Raw genomic sequence first — 18,537 nt, forward strand, 5'->3', positions numbered from 1 at the left:
CTTAATAAAAAGAAAAATAAAATTTCCTCAAATAAAAAATCACATGTAATATTGTTTTAAAAAATCAAAGATTTGAATTATGAATGGTAAATTTTGTTAAAAAATTATAAGAACACGTTTAAGTTTATTAAATATTATTTATTAGATTCTTAAAAACTATTATATGTATTTTTTTATATGAAGAAACTTTATTTCTTTTAAAATTAATAAAATTTTCATAATTAACTATTTTACGAAAAAAATAATTATCTTATAAAAATTTTATGAGATAAGCTATAATTTTATGTGAAATTGTCTTATTTTCTGTAACAAAATAATTATACTATTTATGGAATCATAGAAAGCACTATTTTTTAAATATTAAATCTTTATAATTAAAATATATCAAATTTAACTTTAAATTAATTTTTAATACTTTCTGATTAATATATTTAAAAAGTTATTTTTCTCGATATTAGCTCTAACAATAATGTTAAACAGACATTATATATTTTGCAGCCAAGGGATAGATGTCTCTATATAAGGCCTCTAATTTCCAAGCATTTGGAACAAGATACAAGCAGCTAAGTTACATGCTATACTTCTCCTTCCTTTCCTCCTGGCGAAAAATGGAAATGCAACCTCATTTACACCCAAACACTGACCAAACCAAAATTCGCTCAGTGTTCCCTCCTCCTGTGTGGGATTCTTACAGCTTTACTTCTTTTTCTTTGCTGGACTCAGTAAGTAACTCTTTGTCTTGTGGTGCTTTGTTTCCTCTATTTTTTTTGTGCTTTAAAAAAAAAAGCTTATGAATTGAGGTTTAATCGCTCAGAAAATAGATAAATGAAAAATATTTTTAGTTAAAGGAAAATTAAGCTATTTTAAAAAAAATATATTTTTTTTCTTTTTAAATTTGAAAGTCATTTTTTGTTCTTTGACAATCTTATTAAAACGTGGAAACACTTATATATGTATAATATAAACATATATAATAGTTTAATACTGCAACCAAATAATGAAAAATATTTTTATGGAAAACATTTTCTTGAAAAACAATTTATATAAAAAATATATTTTATATATAAATTATTTTATGTAAAATTAAGCCTTAGATTACCTATATTATCTAATTCATTTTTTAAGCCTCAAACTTACATGAATATCTAATTCATTTTTTTAAGCCTCAAACTTACATGAATTTTTAAGAAATTCTCAAACTACTTTCGCAGGAATATGAATCGTGGACTAGACGGGTGGAAACGCTCAAAGAAAAGGTCAAAGACATGTTAATGGCTGATGCAAGTAATCCGATCAAGAAAATTGAATTGATTAACTTATTATGCCGACTTGGTTTATCATATCATTTTGAGAGGGAAATTGAAGAACAATTAATTCATATTTTTAATTGGGTTCCTCAACTCTTTGATGAAAATGATTATGATCTCTACACTACAGCTCTCCTTTTTCAAGTCTTGAGACAACATGGATTCAAAATGACTTGTGGTAAGTGCCTCATCAAAGATATAATAATAATAATAATAATAATAATAATAATAATAATAATAATAATAATAATAATAATAATAATAATAATAATTTCATTTAAAAAATAAAAATATCAAATATATGTCTTTTCCCATTAAAATATATATGATGTGAAGGATTATTATGAATTAGATGTGTTCAAGAAATTCAAGGACAGCAATGGAGAGTTCAAGAAGAGCATCATCAAAAATGTGAGAGGCATTCTCAGCTTGTATGAAGCAAGTTTTATGAGTGTGCGTGGAGAAGATATTCTCGATGAAGCTCTTGAATTTACAAGGTCACACCTGGAGTCATTGGCTATGCAATCAAAACCCCATTATTCTGAACGTATAAAGAATGCTCTGATCCTTCCGTTTCACAAGGGAGTACCCAGAATAGAGGCTTGGCAATACATCTCTTTCTATGAAAAAGAAGAATCTCCAAATGAATTCCTACTCGAATTTGCAAAATTAGATTTCAATCGAGTGCAATTATTGCAGAGAGAGGAGCTCAAGGTGATGGCAAGGTAAACTTTGGTTTGAGAGATAATAAGGGCACTGTGTAAATGATATATTTTCTATATAAATATTTCTTACCTAGACGCAATTTAGACGTATGATATATAGTAATGCTTAGGTCTCATGTGTCACGTGTAAATAATTTTTTATAATTATACATCAATTTTTTTAGGTGGTGGAAAGACTTAAATCTTGCAGAGAAACTTCCCTATGCAAGAGACAGACTTGTGGAAATCTATTTCTGGGCGTGTTCCATTCAGTTTGAGCCTCAACTTGCTCTTTCAAGGATGATGATGGCCAAGTATTTGAAAATGATATCACTAGCTGATGACACATACGATGCATATGCTACAATGAAGGAAGTCAATGCCTTCACAGATGCTATCGAGAGGTTTGCTATCCTTTTCTTTACTTTTTTGTTTTTCTTATAAGCTGTAATTTTATTAATAATTAAAAAATCAGCAACAATTTAATATGGACAAATCCGATTAAATCTTAGTCAGTAGGCTGCCCTCGTATACTCCGACCTAAGATCTAACATGCTAAGTTAAAAACATTTGCAGAGACATTTAAAATACCAAAAAGGAATCAACTCAGTTGGCAAGTGAGTTTGCTCCTCTACTTGTTACCATGATCCAAATCTTGGAGCCAAATCATAAAAGAAGTTAACTAAATACCTTTATTGCCCATAATTTTAGCGTGGATGATTTGCCCTTTGGGGAAAAATTTACGGTACATCGCGTATTCAAGGCACAAGTGTGTGGGTCCACCTAAATTATAAAATACAATCGTTGTATATTCAATAATTTTGCCAATCATTAATTATAATGGGTTTTATGTAATCAATGGTTAAAATCTATCTATTATACATATAGTCATTGTATGAAATAATTTATTCTAATTTACAGAAAAACTTACCTAGATTTAGTCTATCATGAATAAAATTTTAAAATAATAGTTATATGTATAATAATTTTATTATACGAGGGTCTCAATTATTTAATATATGGATCCCATAATGTTGTATTTTGCTACACAAATTCATTTTTATGTGGGTCTCCCCTTACATATTGTATCTTAGTCCATATTAAACGGGGTTGAAGAACCGATCAAGAAGTGAACTTACTGTGATGCATAAAAGCTCCCCGTGATACTAAAGATGTGAGAAAACAAATAATACTAATTGTGATTTTAATAATACAAATTACAGTTTAGTTATTACTGTATAAAATAAATAATCATTTTACTATTATGTCCATGAAGAAATTGGATGTCTAAATAGTTTTATATATATAAGCAGGTGCAGTATTGATGCTACTGACGAACTGCCAGATTACATGAAAGTTTTCTACAAGGAATTACTGAATCTTTTTGAGGAAACAGAGAATATTACGAGTTAGGAAGGAAGATCCTACTGTGCCTATTACGTAAAAGAAGAAGTAAGATTTGTCTAGATTCTTGATATATTCAACTTAATCAATTAATTTTTTCTTTGGTTGGCTTATGGCTGCTGGTATTAATTAATTTACTTTTGATAATGCAAATTAATTCATCAGTTTAAAAACTTGTTGAGATCCTATCGCATGGAGGCACAGTGGTTTAATGAAGGGTATGTGCCAACATTTGATGTGTATTTGCAAAATGGTTCTGAGTCAAGCAGCTATGGCTTAATTGTAGCAGCAGGCTTTATTGGAATGGAAAAGATTGCAGGGATCAAGGAATATCAGTGGCTTCAAAGTAACCCAAAAATTGTCAAAGCTCTCAAGGTACTTGGGCGTCTTGAGAACGACATAGTATCCCACCAGGTATACACAAACACATAGATCGAAATTCCAATTTCGTTCTTTTCCATTTTGAATTGAAAAAAAAAAAAAAAAAACAAAAAAGGTTATCGCCTATTAAATGATTTCATAGCCTCTGGTTTAACCCAACCCATAAGGGGATCTACAACAGATTGAGCTCCAAAGTGTTGAGAGTACGAATAACCCTTAGTTGATTCACCCAAAGGCATAAACGGAGAAAATTTTTAGTCTCAATGCTGCAGTGGGGTGTCGAATCAGGATTGGATGTATCCAATTTCATTTTATGCTTAAGAAATTTAATCACTTTTAACTCAACTGCATGAAAATATAGGCTGAGCAAAAGAGAGGAGACTCTGCTTCATCGGTAGAGTGCTACATGAAAGAACATGATGTTTTAGAGAAGAAGGCTGTGGAAGAGATTCTTAAAATTTGTGCAAATGCATGGAAGGACATCAACGAAGAATGCATGAAGCCAACTGCTCTGCCAAGTCCTATTCTCAAATTGTTGGTTAACCTTGCTCGAATAACAGAGGTTGTTTACAGGTTTGACAACTCCTACACCAACCCATCAAGTCTGAAAGATAAAATTACGGCATTGTTTCTGAAGCCACTTCCTTTGCAAGACCAAGTTAATATATGATACGATGAGTTTCGTATATATGTCTTTCCCCTGCTTGGCTTGGATTGTCCCTGTGCCAGAAAGGCAAGAATAAATAGTGTGGTTTGCTTTGCTATATATCAGTTGTTGTAAAATAAAACAAATGATCGAGAGGCCAAACACTATGAGTCATCTCTCTCTGCATCTTAACTATGAATAATTAAGGTGCTATGCTTTGTAATTTGATAATGTGTGCAATTTTATGTTTCTTAAAAAAAAAAAAATTATTATTTGTATGATGCTTGTGCTTCTTTTCAAGAATTTCTTTTTTAGTATGATGTTTTCAAGAATCTTAACCAAATCTAAGCTAATATTGAGAAAAATAGCTTAGAAAGTATTAAAAAATGATTTAAACTTAAATTTAATATATTTTTATTATAAAAATTTAATATTTAAAAAATTATTTTTTTTTTAACAACAACTCAAACAATAATGCTAAGCATCACTTCTCTACTTCTCTCTAATGGTGTTTCAGTTTCGAACAATCACCGATTAATTCTCTTATGGCTTTTTCATAAGCAAAGATAATAATAATAATAATAATAATAATAATAATAATAATAATAAAGTTAGGAAAAACTTAATATAACACTATCCAATTAAACCCAGATTACTAGATCACTTTAATACATCTAATCTAGGACAATGCTTCTTGCGTGCCAATTCTTTGACGTGCGCTTACATCGTCACCTGTAGCTAGGCATCCCATTATTATACCTAATATCACTGAGACATTAATTCATAGCTAATGAATATGAAATTCATATATTTATGGTTAGTGGTCTGCATTTTTGGTTTAGAATTTATTTAGGAATCGGAACTGAATTGAAATTTTGGTATGATTTTGATTTGGTTCTTTGTTATTTTGGTTTCAGTTCGATTTTTTGTTGTTTCAGTTCTGGTTCAGTATGACTCTCATTCCTTCAGTTCTAGTTTGATTTGAGATGGTTCTAATTCAATTATCGATTCTTAAAATAATTTTATGTAATTGTTTTCATAAAAAATCATACTTGAATTAACATTTAAGTTTCAAAGTGGATTATTAATATAAAATATATTATATAATATATATTAGTATTTTTAAATTATATAATCTTTAACTATAATGTACATATATAATTTAGGATTAAGCATATTAAATAATATATTAGTACAATTATATTATATAATATAATTTTTAGCTTTTTATTAATTATATTATATTTAATTATAAGATACGGATTTAATTATGAATTAAGTATATATATAGTATAATAGTACACTTATAATTAAGAATTATAAGGTAATTTAATATATTTAAAATTAAAATTATTAAGAAAAGATAGAGAAATGAAATTTAATATTATGTTGTATTTATTCTATAATTATGCATACATATGTAAATATACATAATTATATTGAAAGTATTATTTTTTAATGCATCTAAAAGAATAAAAAAAAACAAATGTATAAATTCGATTCTCGGGTTGGTATACGGGTCTAGTTCGATTTTAGTATGGTTCCTATTTGATTCTTAATAAAGAACTATAATCGAATCAAAGCATCAAAATAATTAATTTTGGATTAGTGTTGCTCTTGTTCGTTTAGTATGGTTCTTTGTTTCAGCTTGGGACCCAGAGAACCATGCACAACCCTAATTATGACAAATAAATTTAAATTAAATAAAAAAAAAGACCCACCAAACTTACATAGAATCGAAAGCTGTTGTCACAACCTAGGGATGGGGTTGGGACGTGCTCATTCAACCAGCTACGCATTGGAGTGGACTTCGTGTCCCACATCCGAAACGAGAAGGAAAGATTTGGGCCATATATGTGGGAGCCTTTCTCACCTGTTTAGCGCGCTCTTGGGAATGAAATCTCCCAAAGGACAAATTCGTGAGGCCCATAGGCCAAAGTGGACAATACTAGCTGGAGATGGATCGGGCTGTTACAATTTGGTATCAGAGCTGAACTCCCTCTAGTACGGTGTGTGGTGCGAGAACGCACCAGGCGAAAACTGGTGGGCTTGTCACGACCCAGGGATGGGGTTGGGAAGTGCTCGTTCAATCAGTTATGCACTGGAGTGGACTTCGTGTCCCACATCCGAAACGGGAATGAAAGATTTGGGCCATATATGTGGGAGTCTTCCTCACCTGGTTAGAGCACTTTTGGGAATGAAACCTTCCAAGGGACAAATTCGTGAGGCCCATGGGCTAAAGCGGACAATACTAACTGGAGATGGATCGGGCTGTTACAGCTGTTACTCACCTTCAATATATATTATAGTGTAATATTAAATAGTTGACCTCCAAATAATGTTCTTGAGCTTCTAAAGCCGAAATAAATAGCAAATCTCTTAAAATAAATAAAAAAAATTAATGAGATTTCCTTGAAAATTTAACTAATTATTATATATGACTTATTCAACTATGCAACAAATTGCAATACGTAATTAATTAAATAATCTAAAATTAAATCTCAAGTTCATATACAGTCAAGTTTTGTAGATTATAATAGGAAAAAGACATTAAAAGGAAAGCAGCAATTGTCACACACACACACGCATGTATATATATATATATAATTTAAAGAATTAAGGGTATTTTGGATATCAACAAATAGATAAATTACATAAATAGGAGGAGGGGAGAGTCGAACTTGAGTCTTCTAAGTTCAATATATATGCACCTACCATTAGATTATGCACACTATTGCTATTTAGTTCTGTTGTCAAATCCACCAAAATTCATTTGATTTTATTTCTTCATGAGAGGTTTGTGTTATTTCTTCTGAAATGTTTTGTGTTATCTTTCTTTTTGATATTTTTGAGGTTATTATGGCTATTAAGTGGAGCATATTTTTCTAATGAATTGCAAATTTAACCTCCTATTTGAAAACTAGAATTTTACAAAACTAAATTCATTTGATTTCATTTTTTTAGTCAATTATCATATTTTCAATGAAAGAATTCAATTCTTTTCAATTTCAAAAAAATTCATTTTCAAAAGAAAAAGAGATGAAGCATGATTATGTGAGAGTTAAATTGAATTCTGTAAACTCTATTTGCATTGATTTATACATAAAATAAGGGAGTATATGTAGTGCTAAACTCTATTTAGCAGCCTTGTCACATACAAAATGGAAGTTGATTTCAACGCGGCTGGAGGGGGATTGGAAAATTGAATTTGCTGTCAAGTATGTCGCACCCATGTCTCACACCATAGGACAAGACATTATGGTCAAGTTTCGTAAATTATAATAGAGAAAAGACATCGAAAAAGAAAGCAGCGATATTGACATCTTGAACATATATATATATATAGACATCTTGAAATATATATGTTCAAGATGTCTATATATGTTCAAGATGTCTATATATATATATATATATATATATATGTTCAAGATGTCAATATCGCTGCCTTCTTTTTCAATGTCTTTTCTCTATTATAATTTACGAAACTTGACCATAATGTCTTGTCCTATGGTGTGAGACATGGGTGCGACATAAAAACTACAGTTACCATTGAATTTAGTCATGTTGTTAAATCTGTCACAATTCATGTGATTTATTTCTTCATGAGGCTATAAATAGCTATTGCGTTATCTTTTCCTATGATGATTTTGAGGCTATAAATAGCTATTGAGTGGAGCGCATTTTTTCTAACGAATTGCAATTTTAACTTATTTTTCAACATTAGAAAATATTTAAGAAAGTAAATAACTTTTTCAGAAAGTTTTATATTGTTGAGAATATGTAAGTATGAAATTTTCACATAAAAAAAAGATGAGATGAGTGAGAAATATATAAGCGAAAAGGACCCATACACTCATTGCCTTAAAGTTTTGGGTTGAATGTAGTATCAAACTTATGAGTATGTTCTTTTATGAGACCCATCAAAAAAGATTCTCCTTAAACTCTTTGGGCTCTCCAGATTTCTAACAAGTAGTATTAGAGCCAGTGGTTCGATAAGAGACGAGTATGAAGATGGCGATCAGTGATTCCCGTAGTGCTCTGACAGGAGGATGGGAGAAGTCGAGAGACTCCTGGTAGGCTCAATTAAGTAGGAAGACACTCTTCCAAGAAGAGCTGACGGATAGAGTGGAAACTTCATTGTACATATGATGGCAAAAAACGTGATGGCTTCGGCATAACTCTTAGAGGAGCATGCTCGAGTGGGTTTGGTAGAGTAATTGGGCTCTTGGTGACACTGTAATACTTGAGCTAAGAAAAAGACTTCCATTTGAGGGGGAGCAGGCTCAACAAGGCCAATATAAAAGAAATTCATACTTGAGGAAGTTTGTTAGGAATATACAAGTGTGGAATTCTCACATCGGAAAAAAAATGAGATGAGTGAGAGACATATAAGTAGGAAGATCTATACTTCTATTACCTTAAGATTTTGGGATGGATATGGTATTAACCCTATGAGTGTATTTCTTTCATAAGACCCATCAAAAGAGATTCTCCTAGGCACATTAGGCTTGTCAGATCTCTAACATATATTTTAATGCTATTTATATATATATATATATGTTTTACTTTATATGTAAGTTACTACGTACTATTATCTTTATGAATGAATGATTCATATTTATTTATTTATTTATTTAAATTGGCATATAAAACCTTAAATTAATGGCATTAATTGTAATTTTTTTGTTCAAGAAGATAAACTAATTCATTCAAGAAAGGGGAGAATCCCCAGCTAACCATCATCCAACTCTAACGAGGGATTAGAAATCCAACCAGCATAAAACGAACTAGATCAGGCTTGATTAGGCTCCCAATTAGCACATTGATTTGCTGATCTATCTATGTGAGCTGGTGAGGCCAAGGGATATCTGTATAAAAGGATCGAACATCCAAAACAAAAGATTCAAACTCCCAAGGCAAAATAGACTCGTTAGATAAAATCAAAGACCCTATCTTTAAAGAGTCTAGCTCAATAATACAAGGAACATAATTTCTAGTATAAGCCAATCAGCATGCTGCGCTTAGAACTTTCCGTTCAGCTGCTAGAGATGATGAACAATATGAAGACTCCATGAAGCCATCCATCAATTCTCCTTCAGAGTTTCGACATATAACCCCAACAGCTGCTTTAGTAGTCTTTAAATCATAAGAACCATCATCATTATTTTTAAAATATCCTGCTCCAGGAGGCAGCCATCTTTGGGATCGATTTCTGATAGAATTTGAAAGGGCCAACAAAGAATGCTGTTGCGAAAAAGTTATGAAAATCATTTCCTTAAGGGTATTCTTAGCCTTTGCAATCTTAAGAATGGGGAGGCACACTAGAATTAAAAACCATACATTTCTAGCTTTCCAAATATATCAGCAGATAAGACTAGCGAATCGAAGTTCCCACTTATCTAGATTAGACACCCTTTGTTGCAAGGCACTCCACCAATTTGAAAAGAGGAAATTCCCTTAACAGTAAGACAGAAACCCAAAGGAGAACCAAACAAGGTAGCCCAAGAATGCTCACAAAAAAAGAACAGATGTTCTATAGATTCTTCTTGCTCGTTACATACAGGGCATATAATTGACAGAGAGCAATGCCTCTTGAAGAGATCTACTTTCGTAGCCAAGGCATCAATACAGACGTACCAAATAAAATTGCATATTTTTGGGCCCACGGTAAGATTCCAGAACTTCATCCAAGAAAAAATCCCCATACCATTGGAAGATGAAGAAGCAATATGACTATCAGTTGTTCATTGCTTAGACTTCAAAATATGATAAATTGATTTCACTGTTGGTTCTTCAGTTCTCGTATAATGCCACACTCTTCGCTCTTCAGTCAAGACTCTGGATAAAGGAATCTTCATTATCTCCCGACACTCCAACTGATAAAAAGAGGCATATAAAATGTAAGGATCCCATGAAATTGTCTTATGGTGACTCCTAAATATTATTATCAAATAAATTTTTGTGAAATTGAAGCCTAAGAATGAAGTATATTTTTAACACATTATTTGGAGAAGGTAAAGTAAAACAAAATCTTTTAAAGTAAGATTTCTTTTTTCTTTTTATAATTTTTAAATCTTTATAACTTTATATTTGTTTAGAAGGAAAAGATAATTTTTTTAAAACATTTTGGGGCTTTTTTACTTATGGAAAACGGTAGCTAATTTTCTGAATTTTTTTTTAAGAAAATTAAAAAATAGAGTTTTGTATTTACATGTAATAGTTTTCTAAAATTTAACGAAGATTAAGAAAAATAAATTTAAATTTTTTTTCTACTGTTTTCCTTTATAAAAAAAAAAATCAGTTTTTCAACTATTTTTCAAAAGAAAAATAATGAATTTTTTATAAGAAAAAGTATACAATAACTTTTTTATAATGAAAATTAAATAATTATTTAAAAAATATTTATTTATTATGATAAAAAAAATTAATTATATTATTATAAAATAAATGAATGACATATATAAAATTTAAAAAATAATAACAACACATATTAAAGAAATTAAAAAAAATAAGTTTTTAAATACATTTTACAATGATTTATTTTTTTTGAAAATTATAAAAGATATGAATAATTTTTTTGAATTAGAAAATTATTTTATATCATTTATAAGTGAATACGTTTATTTTTTTTATTTTTTCCTTGTTTCACATAAAAATAAAAATTAGAATTTTCTTAAAAAATGAAAAATAGAAAATAAAAATTTATTTTCTATAAGTAAAGGGAAAACTTTCCAAACCTAATAATTTAATGAGTTGAAAATTTGAGATTTTTGAAAGTTTTAAAACCCCACAAAAACCTTGGTTTTCTCAAACGCAAATCAAAGATTTTTAAATTTCCTTTTCCAACAGATGGTGAGAGGATTTTTTTTTTTTAGGCAATATTAATGATTTTGGCAAATTATTATTATACCTAATAATAGTATAGTGATTAATTTGACACAGCGAAGTTAAATAATTCACTCACACACACACACACACACACACACGTGAGAGAAAGAATTTTAGAGTAAAGTCTTTGCTGAAAATTTATTAATTGAAATCTAAATTTGAAAAACATAATTTTGGGAGTATTTATAGAGTTTTAAACTCTCAATCCTAATAGGAAGATAGCTCTACTAAATAGGAATTTAAATTAAATCCAAATACATTATGAAGATAAAGATAAAGTAGGAAATTAACTAGTCCTAGCCTAAGTAGGAATATGATTGAGTCCTAAATAGAATAGGAAAAGCCTCAAAATTAATTATGAAATAATTACTCTTGTTAAACAAGGAGTCCAAGTTGATCTAGGACTACTGAAGATAATAAAAATTAAAAAAAAATGTAGCCTGCCTTATCGCCCATCTAAACTTGCCTCAAACTTGTTTTTCTCCCTTTTTCACTCCATAATACTTCATTTGTTTTTTCCTTTGAAGCTTCTCCCATTTTTCAACAAAATTATTACTAATACATTCCACATCAATCTCCTCCACTTGGGAAAAAATTGACCTCAAGTTTGAGTCATTAGGAGAATACAAAAGCTCATCCATGGAGTGGTATGGATACAAATCAACTACATTGAAAGTACACAAAATTCCCATGTTATTTGGCAAATCAACAACATATGAATTGTCATTGATTCGTTTGATAATTTCATAAGGTCCATATTTCTTCTGTTGGAGCTTGCTATAAGTACCCACAAGAAACCTCTCATGCCTTTGGAACACCATCACTTTGTCACCCGCCTCAAACACTTGCTTTTGCTTGTCTTCATTAGCTACTTCTTTATACTTCTTGTTAGCCTCTTCCAGCGTCAACTTTACCTCTTTGTGCACCTCAACAACTTATTCCGCCATGTGCTTGGCTGTTACACTCTTTCCGTCTTCTTTAAGCAATTTTACCAAGTCAAGAGCACATTAGGGCATTTTTTTTGTATACCACTGAAAATGGAAACCTGCCAATAGTGCTATGAATGGCATTATTATAGGCAAATTTAGCTTGGGACAAAGCCACATCCTATTGCTTGAGTTTATCTTCACAAATGCTTCCAATTAGATCTCCCAACATGCGATTGATTATTTCAATTTGGCCATCACTTTAAGGATGTGTTGTGCTACTGAAATTCAAAGATGAATCAAAAAGTTTCCAAAAGGTCCTCCAAAAGTGTCCCAAGAACTTACAATCTCAATATGAAGTGATTGACTTAGGCTCCCCATGCAAATGAATCACTTCCTTGAAGAACAATTTAGCAATATGAATTGCATCAAGAGTCTTTCTATAAGGAATAAAAATGTGTCATCTTGGAAAATCTATCAACAACTACAAATACAGAATCTACTCCCTTTTGTGTTCTTGGCAATCTTAATACAAAATCCATGGACAAATCTTCCCAAATATTTTTAGGTGTAGGCAAAGGGATGTATAAACTAGTATTTTGAGATTGTCCCTTAGAAGCTTGACAAGTAAAGCACTTCATGACAAACCTGGTTACCTCCTTGCACAATTTAGGCCAAAAATTTCTTTCTTTCACTGCTGTAATGGTCTTATCTCTTCCTAAATAGCTAGCTAGTCCCCCTCTATGCAGATCTCGGATTACCTTCTCCTGTAATGAGGTTCGAGGAAGAGAAAGCTGGTTCTCATGCATCAAATTCCCATCAAGCACATAAAAATTTTCATAATGATGGCCTTGAGAACACTTACTCCATATTTCTCCAAAGTCCTCATCATTGGCATAAAGTTCCTTTAGTTGCTCAAACCCCACAATCTCATGGCTCAAAGTTACCAATAATACTCCATGCCTACTCAAAGCATCCGCTACCCAATTTTGAACTCTAGATTTGTTTTTGAGCCTAAAAGGAAATCATTATAAGAATTGGCACCACTTTACATGCATATCCTTGCTAATCCTCTTTTGGCTATTTAGTTACTTCACGGCCTTATGGTCTGAATATAAGATGAACTTTTTACCTATCAAATAATGCTCCTAAATTTTAAGAGCACACACCAATGAATAGAACTCTTTGTCATATGTGCTCCAATTCCCCCGAGCATCACTTAGCTTTTCACTGAAATATGCCACAAGTCTTTTCTCTTAGGATAAACTGCTCCAATCCTGATTCCACTTGCATCACAATCCACCTCAATAGCTTTTCAAAGTTTGGTAAAGCTAGCATTGGTGTGGTAAAAAGCTTTTTCTTGAGAATTGCAAAGCTATTTTTGGCCTCCTCACCCCATTAGAACCTTCCATTCTTTAGGCACTTAGTCATTAGCATTGCTATGGTGCTAAAATCTTTGATAAATAGCCAATAGAATGTGGCCAACTCATGGAAACTTCGAACCTCTGAAAAAGTAGTAGGGGTTGGCCACTTTTAGATTACTTTGACCTTTGTCTCATCTACTTATATGCCTTCTGCGCTTACAACATACCCTAAGAATAGTAGTTTGTTAGTCATGAAACTATACTTCTTAAGGTTAATGTATAGCTTGTTCTCCTGTAAGGCTAAAACACCTTCCTCAAGTGCATTAAGTGGTCCTCTTCAGACTTATTATATATTAAAATGTTATCAAAATAAATAACCATAAAGTGCCTAATAAAAGGCTTCAATACCTGGTTCATTAATGTCATGAAGGTACTAGGTGCATTTGACAACCTAAATGGCATGACAAGCTACTCATAAAGCCCATCCTTTGTCTTTAATGTTGTTTTTCATTCATCACCAAGTCTTATGCATATTTGACGGTACCCATTTTTCAAATCTAGCTTGGTGAACCATCTAGCACCATGTAATTGATCCAACATATCATCCAATCTAGGAATTGGGAAATTATACCCCACTGTAATCTTGTTGATGGCATAGCTATCTACACACATCCTCCTACTCCTATCCTTCTTAAGTGTTAACAATGCAGGAACAATACATGGACTAATGCTTTCCTTGATAGGCCCCTTTCATAAGAGCTCCTCCACCTTCTCCTTAAGTATCTCACTTTCCTTAGGACTCATGCAATAGTGTGGCAAATTTAGCAAGGTAGCACTCGAAATAAGATCAATGTGATGTTGGATATCACGCATGGGAGGCAATCCATCCGGTATGTCATCTAGCATTAACTCCTTAAACTCCTTTAATGATGATTTTACTAGCTCGGGAGGCTCTTCCACTTGGTATTTTGACTCCACCATAAGGATTTACTTCACAACCAAAGCATGGACTTGCTTTGTTTCCATAGCCTTCACCTCAAACTCTTTAGTGACCTCTAAGAAGGTTTGCACCTCCTTCTTTGTTGATTTATTCTTTAATGGCAAAAGAGAATACTTCACCCTTTCCTTCTTAATGCTATAGGTATTGGTTCTTTCGAGTGTTATGCATTGAAATCACATTGCCATGGCGTTCCAAAAAACAAATGGAACACATCCATGTCTATAACATCATAATACACCTCATCTTTATATTGGCCAATAAAGAAGGGAAACTTACACCTTTCATTCACCTTAATAGTGTCAGCTGTTATCTTGATCCACTCTAAAATGTATGGGTTAGGATGCTTTTTGGTTGGTAAACCCAAACTCTTCATAGTCTCTTTCCTTACAACGTTTTCACAATTACCACTATCAATAATAACACCAAATATTCTATTATTAATAGTGCATCTAGTTCGAAATAGTTGGTGGCATTGTGTTTGATCCTCTTGCTTTAGAGCTAGCATTATCCTTCTAACCACATAGTTTTGCCCCTCATCAAGCTCCTCTTCATATTCATCTTCTTGCCTTTGGGCTTCACAACAAATTTTAACCTCATCTTCCTTTGCTCTCACAATAACATTCACTGTCTTCTTCAAAGGACAATCACTAGATTATGCCCTTTCGGGTTGCACTTAAAACTGTAACGTGCCTATGTTCATTAGTCCTATATATTTCAACATTACGTGACCGGTCTTGGTCCGGGCACTCAAGAGGCGTAGAACCATATTTAAGTCACTTAGAAAAGCAATAAACAAAAATTAATAGAAATTATATAAAGGAAAAATGGCAATAAGAAAAACAAGACATAAATAGTTAAATGAGCAGGGTCACGCTGATGGTGACCGCATCTGGAAGTGACTATGAGATCAGTCGCTGCCCTATTTTTGGGTGGGACTTAATGGCACCCCAGGCCTAAAGATTAGTACAAAGCTAAGGATATTATGAAAACCACAGAAAAGAATCAAAAACCAGTTCAAATAATTGAATCAGGGTTCCGAAAGCAATTAAATACTATTGGAGAAACGGATCAGACCGGTAAAGGGTAATTCTGTAAATTCACCCTTAGAGGTGACTTTTGGCCTAAATGTCCAATAAAATGTAGAAAATTAAAATATTGAAAACGAAGTTCAAATTGAAGAGGTGAAGAAAAGGAAAGGAAAAATGAAATGGAAAATTCAAAAATTTAAAGAAATTATGACATCATGCATGACATAGCATGATGCAATAAATTTTAATGTTAAAATTTGGAAAATTTGGGATAATTTCTAACAATTAAAAAGTCAAATTAAGAAAAAAAAAATTGTCTTCATTCCCTCATCTTCAACTCGTCACCCTTTCTCTCTCATCTCTCTCATGTTCTCTCAAAAATCTACCATGAAAGCTTATTTTGAGCTTTTTGAAACCCTAATTTAGCCATAAATTCTCCACTTTCTTTAAGTAAAACTTGTGTTTGAGCCTTGGTAAGAAGATTTTAGTAAGAAAGGGAAGGAAAATTGAAGAATTTGGGGAGACTTGAAGTGATCAATTGAGGTAAGTGATGCACACATTTTGCATAGTCATTTAGGTCTAATTTCATAATCATTTTATTTGGTTATTAGTCATTTTTTAGCTAATTTCATTAGTTAATTAGTTAGTTTTTCATAATTGTCAATTTTGCACCAATTTGTAATTTTTACTTTGTTTTGTAGGAAAAATGGTGTTTTTGAAGGACTAAAGAGAATTTTGCCATTGAGGAGTGTCTTCTACAGCAAAAAGATGCCAAAAACAAGTTTTCAAGCTGAAATATGCATTGACCAAACTGTGCATAACTTGCCGCATAAGCTATGCGATTACGCATAAGGAGGAAGATCAGCTGCAGAACCAAATTAAATGTGCATAAGGAGATCGCATAGCTTATGCACATTCTCGCCTCCCTTATGCACATTCACGAAATTGTGCATAACCTATGCACCAAGTCATGCGACTTATAACCCCCAGACCAACCGAAAGCGCATAAGGGTGCATAACTTATGCGATCCACTTATGCGATCCATGAAGAGTTCATTAATGAGTCAGGTGAGATTCCCTCAAATAATTCCTCCTAGAACATACCATTTTAGGGCTCCATGTCAAAAATGCTATAAATAGTCCCATTTTCTCATTTTAGAAGGGAGGCAAGGAGAAAAGAAGAAGAGGAGAAGAGAGGCAGAATTTGAGGAGTCATTTTCACCTGCCACACTATTTTTAACCAAGATTTGCAGATTTCTTCCTTCCTTTACATTTTTCTACATTTCTAGTGTTTAATTTCTTACTTCTTAGCTTAGATTAAAGCTTTATTTCCATTTAAACTCATCATATCTTGTAAGCATTATGGATAGTGAGTAGTTTACTTTTGATTCTGGAGTAAGGGTTGTAATATTTGAGATATTTTGAGGATTTTGATTGGGTAATCCATATTTTGTGGTCTTAATGAGTTTTATTCATTTCTTGTATGCTTAATGACATGCTTAATGTAGGATCCCATTGAGTAATGTTCTTAATCCATGGTTGAAGCACCGAAAGGAGAAGGCCTTGTGATAGATAATCAGGAAATTTGACTTAATTAACTTAGACCTAGAAATAGGCTAAGGATTAAGAGGATTCATAGATTAATTAAAGAACTTAATGGGTCTTAATTAATTCTAACTCCACGAAAGTAGGATTAGTTTGATTAAGGCACTCTTTGTCTCACTCGAAAGGGAATTCAAAGGATTTAAGAATTAATCTCCTTAAAACCCATTAGTTTCACAAGATTGGATAACCAATTTAAAATCCCAAAATAGCTCGAATATGAAATCCCGAACTCCGGAATCGCCTTTTTACCTTTGTTAATTTCTAATCGAATTTAATCATTTGCCAATTTAAATATTGCCATATTTGAACTTGCTTATTTCTATTTGATGCAATTTTAGTTTAATTAATACATTGTTGAATAGAATATTAATTTTGCACAATTAGATTTCACACTCCATTACCCATTAATTCATCATTTTAATCTCATAAATACTTCAATTTAGTTAACTTTTATATCAAAAATTCAATCATTAACACAACTCCTCGTGGGATCGATATTTTTCTATACTACTTGTACGACCCGTGCACTTGCGGTTGGGACGCATCAAGTTTTTGGCGCCGTTGCCGGGGAGTTGTTTGTTTAAGATTGAATTCTTGATTATTTTAGTTTTTTTTTTTAGTTTTATCTCTGTTATCTTTTCATTTTGTGTTTGTTTGTTCTTTTTCAGGTACTCTTAATCTTTTATGAGAAGAGCTAGAAGCACAAGTGATACATCCTTATTATTCAACCCTGAAATTGAGAAATTTTGTAAGGCCAACAAGAAAGAAACCAGAAAAAGGAAGGAAGCCTTGAGAGAAACTGAATTAGAAGCAGATATGGCTGATGAAAGAATTAGAATTGGTGTTGGTAATGCTGGAAATGGTCAAAACAATGAAAATGAAGCCCAAGGGGAAGAAGTTGTTAATGCGAACGTGCCTAGGGGAAGTATGATGGATCATGCTTTTCCTCGTTTTGATGACTTGAGAGAGAGCATAGCAAGACCAAGGATTGATGCAAACAGCTACAAGATGGATTTTGGAGTTCTTCAAATGATCCAAAACTCTCAATTTGGAGGACATCCTTCTGAAAATCCACACACACACCTGAAGAAGTTTGCTATGATTTGCGACATGCAAAAACAACCTGGAGTGTCTGATGATGCAGCAAGATTGAAGCTATTCCCATTCTCTTTGAAAGATAGAGCATTGGATTGGCTTGATTCTTTACCTCACAACTCCATTACAAATTGGGAGCAACTAACTGATGCATTTCTTGCACAATATTTTCCACCTGGAAAAACTCAA

At 32.1% G+C, this 18,537-nt stretch overlaps 1 pseudogene; it reads left to right on the top strand.

Moving 5' to 3' along the window:
- The first annotated feature begins 533 nt into the window (after positions 1–533).
- On the top strand, positions 534–4,718 carry LOC131168930 (probable terpene synthase 6; annotated as a pseudogene).
- Positions 4,719–18,537: the final 13,819 nt, after the last annotated feature.

This window comes from Hevea brasiliensis, chromosome 17 (genome assembly GCF_030052815.1).
Source record: "Hevea brasiliensis isolate MT/VB/25A 57/8 chromosome 17, ASM3005281v1, whole genome shotgun sequence".
Lineage (NCBI taxonomy): Eukaryota > Viridiplantae > Streptophyta > Magnoliopsida > Malpighiales > Euphorbiaceae > Hevea > Hevea brasiliensis.